Raw genomic sequence first — 16171 nt, 5'->3', positions numbered from 1 at the left:
ACTGGAATCCCTACCAGTGTAGACCTGGAAATTACACACGTATCCTGTACTGCTTTCTGACAGCATATACAATTTAATCCCATACCATGCCCTCTTACTAGGAATGCACTGATTAAAAACTAAACGCCCCCTGAAAAGCACCAAAGACTCGTCCACACTTATCTCTTTGCCTGGAACATAGACCTCTGAAAACCGATCTACAAAATGATCAAGGACAGGCCTAATCTTAAAAAGACGGTCACAATCAGGGCGATCTCATGGCAAGGCTAAAGCATTGTCTACGAAATGCAACATACGAAGAAGAAGCAAATAGCGATTACGTGTCATAGTTGCAGGAAATATAGCCGTTGCCATCAAGGGACTAGTAGACAAACAAGACGCCAGTGATGGCTTCCTTATCAACCCCATCAAAAAAGTCAAACCTAAAAACCTTTTCATCTCTTTCAGATATGTGGGAACCCACTGAGTAGCTCTAGACTGAGACCTAAGTCTGGCATTGTTGTCCCTCAAATATTGCTTCGCATACAAATTAGTCTGCTCCACAATCTCTTCCAAAAATACATCGTCCATAAACAAGTGAAAGAAATTGACAGGTAAAAAGTTTTTCGTATTGACTCTACACCCTGGGAGACCAGTAAATGCAGGCAAATGTGGCTGCTCCATGTTTGGGGCAATCCAGGTGTCAGGTCTTCTAATGGGAAACCCTTCAGCCCCAGGCTGCTTCACTCTTGGCACATCAATGTCCTCCTCTAAAACAGGCCCTTCATCTGCACTGAGAGTGGCTTCCTCATCAGAAGAATCCTCTCGGACAGAAATCTCTCACTTCCTCCTCTGCCTCAGAAGGAGTCAGTCTTGTAATCATGGTCTGAAAATGACTCAAAAAGCATGCCAACAACCTGCTGAGCGGTAACTCTGTGGCTAGCCATGATCCTCACTAACAACAAATGAACTGCCAACAACAACCAGCACTAAAATAAGTAATAAACAAAGAGTTATGTACTAAAAAACTTTACCACTCACTTGCCTGAAAAAGCTACTCACCAGCAACTACTGTGCACAGACACAGCAATCACCAAGGATATCCCACGAAAAAGAAAAAAGAAAAAATAACATTACACATATGACAACACAAATATCATTTGCCCAAATCTAAGGACAATTTCACACACAATACCGCATTTAGTACACCACCTACAAACATGTCATTCATGCATGTCAAAAATACTCCTTTGGAGTAAATTGCTTTCATTTACCTAAAACCAGCAACTATGCAAACTGCAGGACAACTACTGCCAAAACCACAAGGATCCACAGCACAGGAAGCAAAAGCTTTGAACTGGAACAAAAAGAAGAAATAAACTGTTATAATCACAAATACAAATAATTTGTCAGTTGACAAACACCCCGCCACCAAGAACTTAGAAATTGTCCCTGGTGCCTAAGTGGATTCTGCCCCTCATGGGGGCAGATGGGCCTAAAAAATAGGGCGATCTGCCTCCACGGTGGGCAGAAATGGCCATCAGAAATGTGCCCCCTTTTGGGGGGTGACCCTGCCAAACGAGCCGCGCCCCACACAAAACACACACAGGATCCATGGTGCCTAAGTGGATTCTGCCCCTTTTGGGGGCAGATGGGCGTAAAAAGAATTGGCCGATCTGCCCCCAAGGGGAGCAGAAATGGCCAAAAGCTCTGTGCCCCCTTTAGGGGTCGACCCTTGCCAAAGGGGGCAAAAGAGGGCACCCCCAGCACAAAACAAAAAAGAGGAAAAAATAAATAATCCCTGGCGTATTTGTGGTTTCTGCCCCCATAGGCCTAAAAAAAATAGCCCAATCTGCCCCCAAGGGGAGCAGAAATGGTCATCAGTAATGTGCCCCCCTTTGGGGAGTGATGCTTGCCAAAGGGGCCGCCTCCCCACCCACACAAAACACACACAAGATCCCTTGTGCCTAGGTGGATTCTGCCCCTCTGGGGGGCAGATGGGCCTAAAAAAGCTAATCTGCCCCTAAGGGGGCAGAAATGGCCAGCAGCTCTATGCCCCCTTTAGGGGTGACCCTTGCTAAAGGGGGCAAAAGGGAGCTCCCCCTGTATAAAAAAAAAAAAAGGGGAACATAAAAAAAAATCCCTGGCATATTGGTAGTTTCTGCTCCCCTTGGGGGCAGATGGGCCTAAAAAAAAACAGGCCCATCTGCACCCAAGGGGGCAGAAATGGCCACTACACATTTTCCCACCTTTGGGGGGCACCCCTTGCCCAAGGGGTGCCCCCAAACACACAAAACACACACACATACCACAATAATCCCTGGCACCCAGTGGGGTTCGACGCCCCCAGGGGCAAGATCAGGCAAAAACATGGCCGATCTAGCCCCGGGAGGGACGAAACATATAAAAAATTAGTGCCCCCAGGGCAGCGACCCTTACCTAAGGGGTCGCTGCCCAAACACTTATTAGAAACAAAATCCCTGGTGTTTCTAGTGGTCTTCTACCCCCCTTGGAGTCAGATCGGCTGAAAAAACTGCTGATCTACCTCCGGGGGGGCCGAAATAGGATTATGTATGGCCCCCAAGGGGAGCGACCCTTGCCCAAGGGGTGACTCCCAAAATAAAACAAGTACAAAATTCCTGTTGCCTAGTGGGGATTCCTGGTCCACGATCGCATGCCCCCCAGCGATCGTGGACCAGGAATCCACTGAAAACAGGCACAGGGGAAAGGAAAAACACTTTCCTTTCCCCCGTGTCTGTTTCCCCCCCCAAAGAAACCAAAAGATCTAGCCCCGGGAGGGACGAAACATATAAAAAATTAGTGCCCCCAGGGCAGCGACCCTTACCTAAGGGGTCGCTGCCCAAACACTTATTAGAAACAAAATCCCTGGTGTTCTAGTGGTCTTCTACCCCCCTTGGAGTCAAATCGGCTGAAAAAACTGCCGATCTACCTCCAGGGGGGGCCGAAATAGGATTATGTATGGCCCCCAAGGGGAGCAACCCTTGCCCAAGGGGTGACTCCCAAAATAAAACAAGTACAAAATTCCTGTTGCCTAGTGGGGATTCCTGGTCCACGATCGCATGCCCCCCAGCGATCGTGGACCAGGAATCCACTGAAAACAGGCACAGGGGAAAGGAAAAACACTTTCCTTTCCCCCGTGTCTGTTTCCCCCCCCAAAGAAACCAAAAGAGAGAGACTTACCAAATAAGTCCTCTTTTGCAGATACGCTGAAAGCACATGGCTTCCAGCGCGTCCTCTGGAGCTTCTGATTACGTCGGCACGCTGTGAGTGCGCTGACATCATCAGATTGCCGAGGGGGGGGGCCGGGGGTGGAAGGGATTCCCCATCCATCCTCGACTTGCGGGTGTGGGTGGGAGGCCCATGGAGGAACGCTAGCACTCCCCCCGTGGGCCGGGTGCAGGATGAACTGGTCTCGTCCAGGGCACATAAGCACCGTGTGCCTGGACAAGACCAGCTCGTCTCGGGCACCGAGGGGGTTAAGGCCATGTGTTATGTAAACATTTAACCTTGTCCTACTATTCCTGACTCAGAGCCCAATTATCCTGACTTGAGGATTTCATTTCCTAAGTTTATTTTTTTGAATACTAGCTCCCCATTTCTCAGAATAAGTTGGTATTGATATCATTAATTATCATATCAGGTCTTCCTTGTTGTGTGCTAAATACTGTCATTGAGGTAGCCTGGTCTTCTGAAAGTTATAATATATGAACCAATAACTCCCTGTTTTCTTTCAATCTAGTTGATAGTGATTAATCCTACATTTGGAGTTTGCATTGTTGTCTTCACTGTTAGCATGCAACCCTGCTACTACTACTACTATCACCCCCTTATGATGCAACCTTGGGAAAAACCCTCAGCAAGATGACTGGGGTACTATGAACCCTCACTTCATCCATTCATGCAAGAAAAGAACTATAGATTGAAGTGAAGTTCTTTAGTTAGTAATTCAATTCTGTTGGAGTTGATGTAGAGGTTGTGTGTATCGATGTTTTTGTAGGCAAACTAGGCAAAGACAGTCATCTATTAGTGGTCAATACAGTTACAGAGGGCAGTAGAGCCAGGTATAAGTAAATTACATACACTTTTTACTAAATTAAAAAAAGAGGCTACACTAAATGACAGCACTGAAACCTAAAACACCAAAATAAACATTTGAGGCATAAATGAAATGAAATACATGATTCCCTTTTATTTTTACCAATAGAACACTCACCCATTCCACCCAAAACTGCCCCACCCCTCTCCCCAAACAAATGTCTCTTTTCTCAAAAGTTGCAAGTCCGCAACAAAAGTACATAACAAGTCTAAAATCCCAAGCTCAATCCAAAGCCCGCTCCCAACTCCCTTCTCACCCTCTCCACCCACAACAAGTCCCTCCCACCAAATCAAACAATTAAAAAAGGTCTCAGAATAGGACACTGCTTATGTGGGTCTGGAGCTGGTCCAGGCTCTACTCGCACCTATCAAGCCGACTTTTCATCCACCTCTCCAGGCGGTCTAAAAGCTGAAGGATGATACCCAGAAATGTCCTCTGCATGTTAGCTTGGGAGGGGATGGCAGCAGTTCTTGACAGCTAGCGGTGGTGCCAGTGAAGGAATGGGTGGGAGACTGGGGTTGGCTTGCTGACCTGGGGCCCAGGTCAGTGGCACTTTTATTTCCACCTGTTCATCCTCCAGGACCACCAGCCTCCGGCTTTCAGCCTAGATGGTCTCTAGCCCTTGCCGCTGGAGATGGACCGCTATCTTCTGCCTGGTAGGTGGTGCTGGCTGACCAGCAGGAATAGCTATATCAAGAAAAACAAATTGTAATCAATGTTCAGTGAAAGCACTAAATGAGGTAGTGGGTGGCACAGTAGCAATACATTGCTTGTCCACTATGGCTACTGGAATTTGTGATTATGATTAAGAGAGTCAAAAGGCCAATTTTATTCTTTACCCACACATGCCTCACAAGAAAGCACTGGCTGTCTGGCAGAAAAGAATTAAGGCAGAATAACACCAAATTTATAAAAAAAAACTTTGATTTGAATTTATTCTTTTACATTTTATTTTAATAACTAAACAGACACTTTGAGTGGAAAAATAAAAAATAAATGACCTCTTATTTATAAGAAAGGAATTGTGCACTACGGAGTACAAGCTGTAGTCCTACTAAATTAATTGAGGCATGCCTGCCAGCACTTCAGGTATTTTTTGTAGGAGGCTGGCCTAGTTTGTGGTCAGTACTTGTGGTACTTACAACTTATACAAGGTCCAGGTATTTCTTATTAGCAAAATGTAGTCAGTGTCCAGAAGCCAGACTCTCTAGGTGTAGAGTGAATGAGCAGCCAAGGCCTACCTAGGAAACATGCAAAGCTCATGCAATATCACTACAGTCACACACTACTTAAACACATGAAAGAAAATACTCAGTGTTACAAAAAGAAAGGGATGTTATTTAGGTGACACAGATACCAAAAAACCTCTAGAGACTATACTCCCTTAGGAGCTAAGTAAAACACAAAATGATATCCATTAGTTTGCAGAAATAGACAGGAAAACAGTCAGAAAAAAAGTGAAATTACTGAAAAACCCAATAGATAGAAATTGGCTTGGGGGAACACAAACCATATACAAGGAAAGTGGAATGTGAATGTCGGTTTCCCACCTAGGCAAGTGTAGTGTGCAGAGGGGCATTGGGAGTAGCAGAAAACACCAAAGGAAAGTAATGTAAATCACTCTAGAGCCTAGGACAGTAGGAGTAAATCACAGTAACTTTCCTAGAACACACAGAAAAACGAAAAAGAAGACAATGCAAGAACCAGAAAAAGACTGCAAGACACAAACAGTGGATTCCTGGACGTGAAGACCTGTGGAAGAAGGGACCAAGTCCAAGAAGCACAGAAGAGTCCAGGAAGAACTAGAACCCCTGCTAACCCGCATAAAGATGCAAGAATGGGACCACCGGAGACGAACAACAGTCAGTACTGCACCCAAGAAGATGTATGCGGGTTCCTGCTTGCTGCAGATGATGTCCCATGCAGGATGGGTGATTATAGTCTGGATTACGTCACTGGAGTCCGCCAACAAGCCTTGGCAAATGCAAAACGTGCGGTTGGCGGAAAATGGTCCTGCCCGGGACCAGGAGGGACCAGGTTGACTCTACCCAGGAGGGGAGTCAGAGTGGGCTCTCAGCAACTCAGAGAGCCCACAGAAGACTAGGCAGCACATATAGGAGTCCCACACCACAGGGATAAAGAAGGTGCAAAAGGAGGCTCATGTAGCACTATAACAAAGGCTCCCACATCGCTAGAGAACCACTCAGGAAGCTAAGCGTCACAGGGAGGATGTTGGGGGCCGGAGCTGCACAATGCATGAAGAACTTTGTGGAGGGATGCCAACAAGCCTTGGCAACAGCAAAACATGCGCTGCATGGGGGTACTGTCTTGTGTGGGGAGGCAAGCTCTTACCTCCACCAAAGTTGAAGAGCTCGAAGTCAGGACCACTTCAGTCCACCACCCGTGATGCAGAATCCATGCAGCTTGGCAGGAGAGGAGATCCAAGCCACTGGTCATCGATGGGGCTGGAGCTGAATGGCGCATGAAGAACTTTGTGTAGGGATGCCAACAAGCCTTGGCAACTGCAAAACACTTGGGGAACAGGGGTACTGTCTTACGTGGGAAGGCAAACTCTTACTTCACCACAGTTGCATCAGGACTACTTCAGTCTACTGCACATGATGCAGGATCCACGCAGATTCGTAGGAGAGGGCATCCAATCCACTGGTTGTCGATACAGTAGGTGCCTGCTGAAGCAGGGGAGTGACTCCTTCACCCCAAGGCAGATTCCTTAGCTCTTCTGCTGCAGGCTGAAGACTGGCTGTCCTCTGAGGATGCACGACCGGTAAAATTGTTGCAGTTGCTGGTAGGAGCTGAAGATACAATGTTGCAGAAGTCATCCTAGCTTCTTTGATGCAATTGTAGAGTTCCTAGAGGGCCCAGATGCAGTTTCTTTGGTGCGAAGGTGAAGTGGATGATGCAGAGGATTCCTGCTGAAGTCTTGCAATCCGAATCTGAAGAGCCACACAGAGAAGAGACCCTAAATAGCCCTGCAAGGGGGATTGGTCTGCTACACAAGTAAGCACCTATCAGGGGAGGGCTCTGACGTCACCTGCTGACACTGGCCATTCAGATGATCCCAGAGTTCCCTGCCAACTTTAGAAACAAGATGGCAGACCCCAGGAACCCTCTGGAGGAGCTCTGAGCACGAGCCCTGGGGTGGTGATGGACAGGGGAGTGGCCACTTCACATGGACATAGATATGAGGCATATGCCAAGATCGGATTTTTCAATTTTTTGGGATACTGGGAAAGAAGAATTTAGGAATTAATAAAAGACTGAAGTAATGCTCTGTTTGCAATGCATTAACAACTTTGTAAATGAAGCATTAACTGAAGCAGAGAAACATGGCACAGCCAATACTGCAGACACAAATTGATCCTTACTGCATTTCAATCATGGGTGGCACAAATGCCACGGGCAGGGAGGGGGTTGTTGAATGTTGATGGGTGGATGCATATCTGCCTTGCTTAACAAATACAGTGAATCAGGGGATTAGAACAACAAATAAAATACCCCGACTATGAACCATAGTTTTGATAACCATAACCATAAAAGAATGGAAGTGAAGTAGATGAGCAGCATGGTGAATATTATTTATAATACTAGCTTACTTGGGCCTGCAATCTTCACAGTAGACAGTAAATAGGTTCTTAGTCTTACAGTACCATAAGCCATATAGGGTAGAGGGGAAGTTTGCAACACAGCAGAAGAAATATACAGACTAGTAGAAAAAGGAAAAAGTCAGCTTCCAAAAAAACAAACATGACATAAGGGAAAAAAAAGGTAATGTAGGATAGCTGGAAATAAAAAGAATGTGGATAGAAGAGTTGGAAAAAAGGACACAGCATAATACTGGGAGGAGATAAAAGTTAGGGCAATAATAATAATAAATATTAGGACTTACTGGGATGAGCAGATACATCAAGATTGGCACTGATAGTTGGAGCCTCCTCCCCAGTTCTTACTGGACCCGCCTCTGTGCTGACCTTCTTCTTGCCCTTGAGTACTGATGTAAGAAATGAAGAAGATAAAAACATAGATTAGTGGTACAATTAATTTCCAGAATTATGATAACAGGCAAACACAGAAACATTGTTTATATCTAAATCAGATCTATTGTTGAGTTGACTATACTCCTAAGACCCCTATTTTACATTTCATTAACAAAACTATATTTGGAACTAATGCATTGCAAAGAATGATCTTTGATTCTATCTCATTTTAATCTCAACTCTCTTGATAGACCAACACCATTTCCCTTTTTAGCAATTCATAGATGCATACTAGTACTACAAGTGTTAAATTGCGTGGGACTGTGCGAGCTACATAAAGAAAGTTACATAGCATGCTAACTTACTGATATCACTAATTTATATGGTGACAGGAGGAAAGAGGAGTCTTCATTGCAATGGCTTCTTAAATAATCAACCAAAGCCAGCGCCGATGAGTATAATGAGGTTGCCCCCAGTACCTGCCCAGCTCAAATTGAATCACATAATAATATTCTTAACACAAACTGAATGTGACTTATCTCTGAGTGTGAGTAGAATACTATTTGGAAAAAAAAGTTAGCATTGTAGAACACAAGCATAACAAATATAGTTAATACTCACAGAGGCCCGGAATCTCGCTGCCTATCTGGTTGAGTAGGTTCTCTTCCTGGTTGAAGATATCCATTCAGAGGTGCATCAGCTGCTGGGTAGTGCGCTGGACCTGATGGTGTGTCGCACACACCTGAAAAACCTCTTGGAACACAGCTGTGGTTAATCGCCGCCAGGCCTGCTGGCAGCATGGAGGGGATGTTGCACTGCATGTAAAGAAACCGGTGCTTCCACCTCCACCTCAGAAAATGAATCCTGGTGCAGCACACCTTGGTGGTGCTGTCATCTGCAGGGCAGGCAGTTGCTGCTGCCTGTATGAAGGGGGCCTAGTACTGCCGCTCCCCTGTTCGCCACCGTGATCTGCCATGGCACTGGGTGGGGTGAAGAAGAGAAACAGTAGAAGGAAGGAAGGAAGAAATGAGGAAGTAAATAAAAACATTTAAAAAAATGCAAAAAGTCACAAAAAACTAAACAGAAATAAAAAAAATATATATATAATTACACAGACTCAAAAACACACACTAATACAATAGATAAAAATGAGAGGTAGATTAATTAGGAGGGTGGGGCGAACATATTCCGTTCTGCGTTTGACATAACTCAATGGGAAGGAGTGATGAGGAAACCTGTCCACCCGTGGAACTCCGCGTAGAGCAGCAAAGTGTTTTTAGTACTCTGCATAGCGGGAGTCCTGTAATTCAGCCGTGGACTGATATCAAAAACAGCAAGAATTGTGGTGTGTTTATTTGACACTGGAAAGTCAGTAATAAAATCTAGACTTATGGCATGCCAAGGAGCAGGAGGTTTGGTAAAGGGTGTAGCAGGCCTGAGGGTGCAGGGTGTTGTGCTTTGTTTTGAGCTCAAGTTGGACATTGGGCAGGTAGCGACATATTCATGCACATCATTTGTTTATACCATCACACCAGAAATGTTTCCCAAAGGTTTATGTATTCCAGGATATCTGTCTAAAGTGGAAACATGATTACATGTGATTGTTCATTGTCTTAGGACTGTACTGGGAACATACAAATTAGTGACATGAAAGAATACCTCATCCTTTATTTCTATTTATTAGGTTTTTTAACCTGATCTTGGCAGTTTAACTTGTTGAGTTTGTTTTTAACTTCAGTCAAGAAGGTGTCACTTACAGATGTTGTGCTTTCCTGTGGAATGTTTTTAGGAGGCTCAAGTTCATCAACAGAATTTTTTTTTCTGGCAGAATGAAAACTAGGTGGATTGGGGTAGGGACCATTGTTCTGTTAAGAACCTAGGCCCTGATTTATACTTTTGGAGGCAAAACTGTGCAGGTTTGCCTCAAAAAGGTTATTGCTGACTAGCGCCATTTTTTAACTCTACCCGGGCGTCAAATTTATACTTTGGCACTGGGTGGAGCTAAAAAAAAATGTAGAGACATTTTTTCTCACGTTTACCTTGTCGTGAGGCAAAATGACGTTAATGGAGGAAAAATGACTCTAAACTGATTTACGACATGGAAACATGTTGCAAAGCGGAAATGCACCATTTTTGCCCGCAATAGCGCCAAAAAGAGACGCAAACTGAGCAAACAGTGCAAAGGAGCCCTAAATGGATCCCAGAAGCCAGGAGGAACCCCAGGGAGACCCCAATCAACCAGGAACTAGCAAGCAGGACACAGACAAGACCCAGGGGAGGGAGAGGAAAAAGAGGAAGTGTCGTTTCAGGGCAGAGGCGCACCAAATACTGGTGAGCAAGGTGACGGCGCATCAAAATCAACTCTTTGTCACCTCCAAATTGCTATGGATAGAGTCAACAGTGTGGGAGAGGTTAGGAGAACAGTGACTGAGTGCAAGAAACACTAGCATGACTGCAAGAGAAGAACCAAGGAAAATTGGCAGGGAACAGGAAGGCAGCACTGCAAACTGGAGGTGGGAGTCCAGCACTACAAGAGGACATGGATGAGATGGAGGAGATGGTTGCAGTAGTTATCCCAGAAGAAATTGTGACAGGGATACAAGGACAGGACCGTGCAGAATACAAGGAAACACCACAAATGTAGGGTAAGTTGCATGGGGGAAATATATGCTTAAATGTCAAGTGCAAGAAGGCGGAGGCACATAGGACTCTCACAATGTATGTCAAAGGAGCGCAGAGGGATACAATGCATGTGAAGCAGCTTGCATCGTGCCAACATAAGCTTACCCATGTACCTGAACCTTGGGAGTGCCATGCACCATTGAAACATACACAACCTGGACATATTGAGAACACCAGGCCTAAATACCCACGTACAAATGTAGCACATGGGATGGATGACATGAATAATCGCTATGCCACTGGTTGTGATATCACTAATCCCTTGCATGTAGTCACATCAACACCACTACCAAGACCAAGACCTGAGAGACCAGGTAGTCAGTCAACACCATTCCTGGTGCTACTACTTAGTGGTGTCCCTTGCCATAACATTTTGTAACAGCCTTGCCTCATTGCCCAAACGCATGTGTGCTGCATCTCACAGCACACTAGTCATTGCAACTTTCCCAACAGTACCCAGGCATGTGACGATAGCACCACCACACTTAGACAATGCATCCACATGAGGCAGCCATCCCTACATCATGCAGTCAGGGTGCACGGAACAATTAACTCAACAGGTGGAATAACAGGCTGGACTGAAATCATTAGTAACATGCCACTACCCAGGCCAACTAAACTGAAGTCATGTTCAACCACAAATATTGATGCTGAACTGAAATGTGCCAATACACAAAATTTGTATCACAGATAGAAAACAGTAGGTCACAACAGTCGCAGGCTGAGCCAACAACTATTTGAACACGACCATGTCAAACACTTGGGAATTGGGAAATAAACACTCTAATATAACACGTGTCACACAGTTTATAAAGCACGCTGGGTGTAAAATCAATCTTACAACTGAAGCAGAGAAATTTACAAGTTTTTCATTGAGTGACGCTTCTTTCAGATGTGTCTCACAGTCTTGCAAAGTCTGAATTGCATCAGAATTCCTATGCCTCCATAACCCATGCGTAGGAACTGACTCAGTGGTTGTGTAGCAGGAATCTGACTATATGAAGTCACTTTACACACAGGACTATGTATGTATTTCACATCCCCTCTACTAGTAGTAGGTCTATACATGTGACATTCATGTTATGGGACCCTTTGACCAACTTGGGACCATGGCATCTATGATATTTTCATCCACTGCAGCAAGGCAATGTGACATTCCGTACTCCTTGTAAAAGACAGGCCAGTATTGTCACTTCTCCTTAGGGGAATGTGTTTCCAAGTCCAGCCCAGCATACCCCAAAGCATAACAGGTAAGTACACATACAAGGTAGGTAATACATGAACTGCCACTTTACATTGCTACCTATACTTGTATTCACTCACATTACACTGTCACTCACAATGTAACACATTCTTAGGTCTCTACGTACACATAAGTAGACTATGCCGACTGTAATGTGACACATAGCCATTCGGCATACTTCACATACAGGACCAATATAATAGTGTACAAGGTCATATTCCATCATTTTACATTCTTTCATAGTAGTCTTCACATATAAGGCTACTTGTGACAGTCAACAATGAGTTTTGATGCATTGCTGAAGTTGCATCGGTGGCAAGGCCAACTTCAGCAGTGCACCACTTTTGGGTGACTTGTATGGAAAAACAAGGGTGACTTATATGGAAAAACAAGGTTTTTTAAGACTTAGGTTAGCAGAGAGAACAATCAGAGTTGGGAAACACCAGCGTCATTTAAAAATGGGGGCAAAAAGTTGGAGCACATTGTGAAAAGCTCAATTTTCTCACAGTATCTAAAACAATAATTGATGCAATGCTTGGAATAATCTCATCCACTGGTAATCACTCAGGGCCACATCCCAATCCATCATTATTCCACACACCATGTCACTGTCATGTAGGTTCCCATTATCCTACTGAAACAACTGGATTTGAGTGGCAGGATCACCTGTATTGTGGAGGACACACCATGTGACACCTGTCAGCCTAATCCGTGTTTTTCAAAATAGCTAGCAGTGCCTCATCTCCACCCAAGAGCAGAGATGATGGTGGCAACCGGGCGCGTATCATAGATGAATCCTCAGAGGGATCGTGGTCGATCAGATCTCATCCTTTTCTTTCAGTCACATTAGTCTCACATATGAAAAGACAATCAGAGGAAGAACATAGTTCAATAAGGTTTTATTGAAATAACTGCATCTTAGTAAGGCATGCATTGCAATAACTAGGACGATGAAGCACCATAGAAGTAAAATTGTGACAAGGAAAGTAAAACACAAAAATAACCCTACCATACTGTCACTATGGGTTGTAGATATAGTTTCCTACCTAAGCTATGTTAGAGCACAGCAGTATAACCTCTAATTCCACCCTTCAGGTTCTCCCCCGGGAAGACATCATCCTTCATACCTAATCAAGGAGAAATGTGGTCTAAGTAGACATCGTTCCCATATGGGCCAGGAAGCAGGTAGCTTAAGCAAGCAGCTGTAGCGAAGCAATCAGCAATCAGCATACAGTCGTGGTCATCTGGCTGGAGTCCCCCTCTAATGTGCATGAGGCAAAGTAGTGTTTTTATAATGAAATAGCTGATATTCCAAGAAAAGATCCCCACGTAACAGTGCGTATGTTTCCATGAATATTGGAGACAAAGCGTACCACGTTTGCCGGTAACCTATCTCACTGTAGCCTTGAGGAAAGCACAGAGTGAGGGAAATGTCTTGTTAGGAACGTAGTGCTGTCCTACGCAAAGAACAACTAGTTAGAGAAAATAAAACAAGACTGCACATGTGGCTAACGTTAAATAAAAAAAAACGAGGATGAATAAAATATATCTGGACTAAAGTGAACAGCGGCAGGTCTAATTTGCTAAAAAACATCTATAAAACTATGGCTAAAATGGCCATACAACATCACTTCCATTTGGACCCAGACAAATGTAATACAGTCCTGACCCTGCTCAAATAGGAGCAGTCCAGACTGAATTGACAAGCTAGGCCCTTCCTGAAACTGAATCTGAACACAGGCACCTGAGGATCAATTCCACCTCTGATTATGAGCTCTTTTGCCTGGTACAGCTCGGTTATAATTACACAGTGGGCATAGGACCCACATCTGGGTATCCCCATCCCACTTAGGACAACACAATAAGTATATAGAACAGAGGTGGATGGAATCAATCACAAACACTAGCAATCACTTGGGCTGCATGTCAATATATGATTATTCTGCCAACCATGTAACTTCAGTTTCAACATAGCTATATATAAATCAGTCTTGACCCTGCTTCAATTGTAAAAGTCTAGTCAGAACTGTCAAGCTCAGCCTCCCTGAACCAGAACACAAGCAATCCAAGTCTGGTTTCCATGCTTATGGGCTTATCAGCCAGGTACAGCTTGGTTCCAGTGACACAGTGTTTATGGGACCCATGTTGGGGCAAACCCGTCCTGCCTAGTGGAACACATTTACTGCCAAATTATTGGAAAAGTGCTGCAGCGTGGTGCTGCACTAAAAGAAACGCAGGAATGTGCTGTATTTAATTGAATATGGCACACCCCTGCATTTCCCTGCGCTGGAGCTAAATTTAGCTGCCAACGCTGGCATCCTTACACCATCGTGCAAGGATGTCTGCATTGAGGGGTGTGATTGTTTATATGTGGGAAGGTGTCCCTTCCTGAACATAAACAATCACTAATGGCGCTTTGGCACTTCTGTGTGTGCTGCACAATGCAGCACACACAGAAATGCCAAGGTGTCCTTTTCAGATGATTATTTATGTGCAGGAAGGGACACCTTCCCGCACATACACAATCTATTCTGGAATTTTGCTCTGTCTATGTGTGCTGCAGAATGCAGCACGCATAGAAAAAGGAAAAAAACAAGGAGGAATGAAAGTATTCCTCCTCGTTGCACCCTGTTAACGTCACCCTGGGGTGCCAGCATTAGATTTTGGCGTTGACTCAGGTTTATGAAATTTCATAAATCTGAGGCAGCATCAAAATGCAATCGGTGTTGCTGTGGCACACCCACAGTAACACCCATTGCACATCCCTCCCACGCACAGTGCTGGTGGGAAGGTGCCTTATTTACAAGGTGACGTTAAGCCACAAAAAATTTAAATACGGCGCAGTGCTTAGCACCACAGGAGCGTCATGAAAAGTGACACCCCTGTGGCACTAGGGGCCTATAAGTACACCCCTAAGTATACAAATCAGTGATGAGTGGAATTTGTTAATTCATCTCAGACACTAGTTCTCACTTGGGCCGCATCCCAATGTATCATTATTACACACACCATCACCGCCATTTGGACCTAGTTATAAGCAAATCACACTTCACTCTGCTCCAATAGGAACAGTCCTGCCCAAACTGCCAAGCCATAACATCCCTGAAATGGAACACAAGCAACCCAAGACTAGTTTTACCCTGGTTAATGGCTCATCAGCTAGGTACAGCTGGATTCCAGTGACATAGTGCACATGAGACCCATGTCTGGGCACATCCATTCCACCTAGGGTGACACAATATGTATACAAAACAGTGATGGATGGAATGCTTGAATTAATCTCAACCACTGGTAACCCCTCAAGCTGTATCTCAAACCATTGTCATTCTGCACATCTTTTCACCTAAGTTTGAATGCAGCTTTATGCAAATCATTCTTGAGCCTGCTTCACTAGGAACAGTCTAACCAGAACTGTCAAGCATACCCTACCCTCCCTGTATCCAGAACACAAGCAACCCAGGCTCGGTTTTGCAATGATTTTGGGCTCATTAGCCAGGTGCAACTTGGTTCCAGTGACAGTGTGCATGGGATCCATTAATGGACATACCCTTCCCGATTAGTGCAACACATTATGTATGTAAAACAGTGATGGGTGGAATTCTTGAATTAAACTGGTTATCACTCTGCCGCATCGCTAGATATATATAATTATTCTGCACACCATCACCTCAGGTTGGTCCTAGCTATATGCAAATTAGACCACTGAGTTCCAATAGGAATAGTCCTTCCTGAACTGCCAAGCCACTACCTCCCTGACCCACAACACAAGCAACCCAAGACCTGTTTCACCCTGGTTATGGGCTCATGGCTGATTATAAATTGGTTCCAGTGTGCATGGGAGGCACATCTGTGCATACCCATCCCACTTTGTGTGACATACTAAGCATACAAAACAGTGATGGATGGAATGCTTGAATTAATCTCAGCCACAGGTAATCACTTGGGCCACATCTCAAACCACTGTGATTCTGCACACCATGTCACCTCAGTTTAGGCACAGGTAAATGCAACTCAGTCTTGACCCAGCTCCAATTCGAACAATCTAACCTGAACAATCAAGCCAGGTCCTCCCTAAAAAGGAACACACGCAACTCAGGACCGGTTTGGCCCTTGTTATGGACCCATCAGCTTGGTACAGGTTGGTTACAGTAACAT

Source organism: Pleurodeles waltl, chromosome 8, assembly GCF_031143425.1.
Source record: "Pleurodeles waltl isolate 20211129_DDA chromosome 8, aPleWal1.hap1.20221129, whole genome shotgun sequence".
Classification (NCBI taxonomy): domain Eukaryota; kingdom Metazoa; phylum Chordata; class Amphibia; order Caudata; family Salamandridae; genus Pleurodeles; species Pleurodeles waltl.
Note: the sequence above shows the minus strand (reverse complement) of the source record.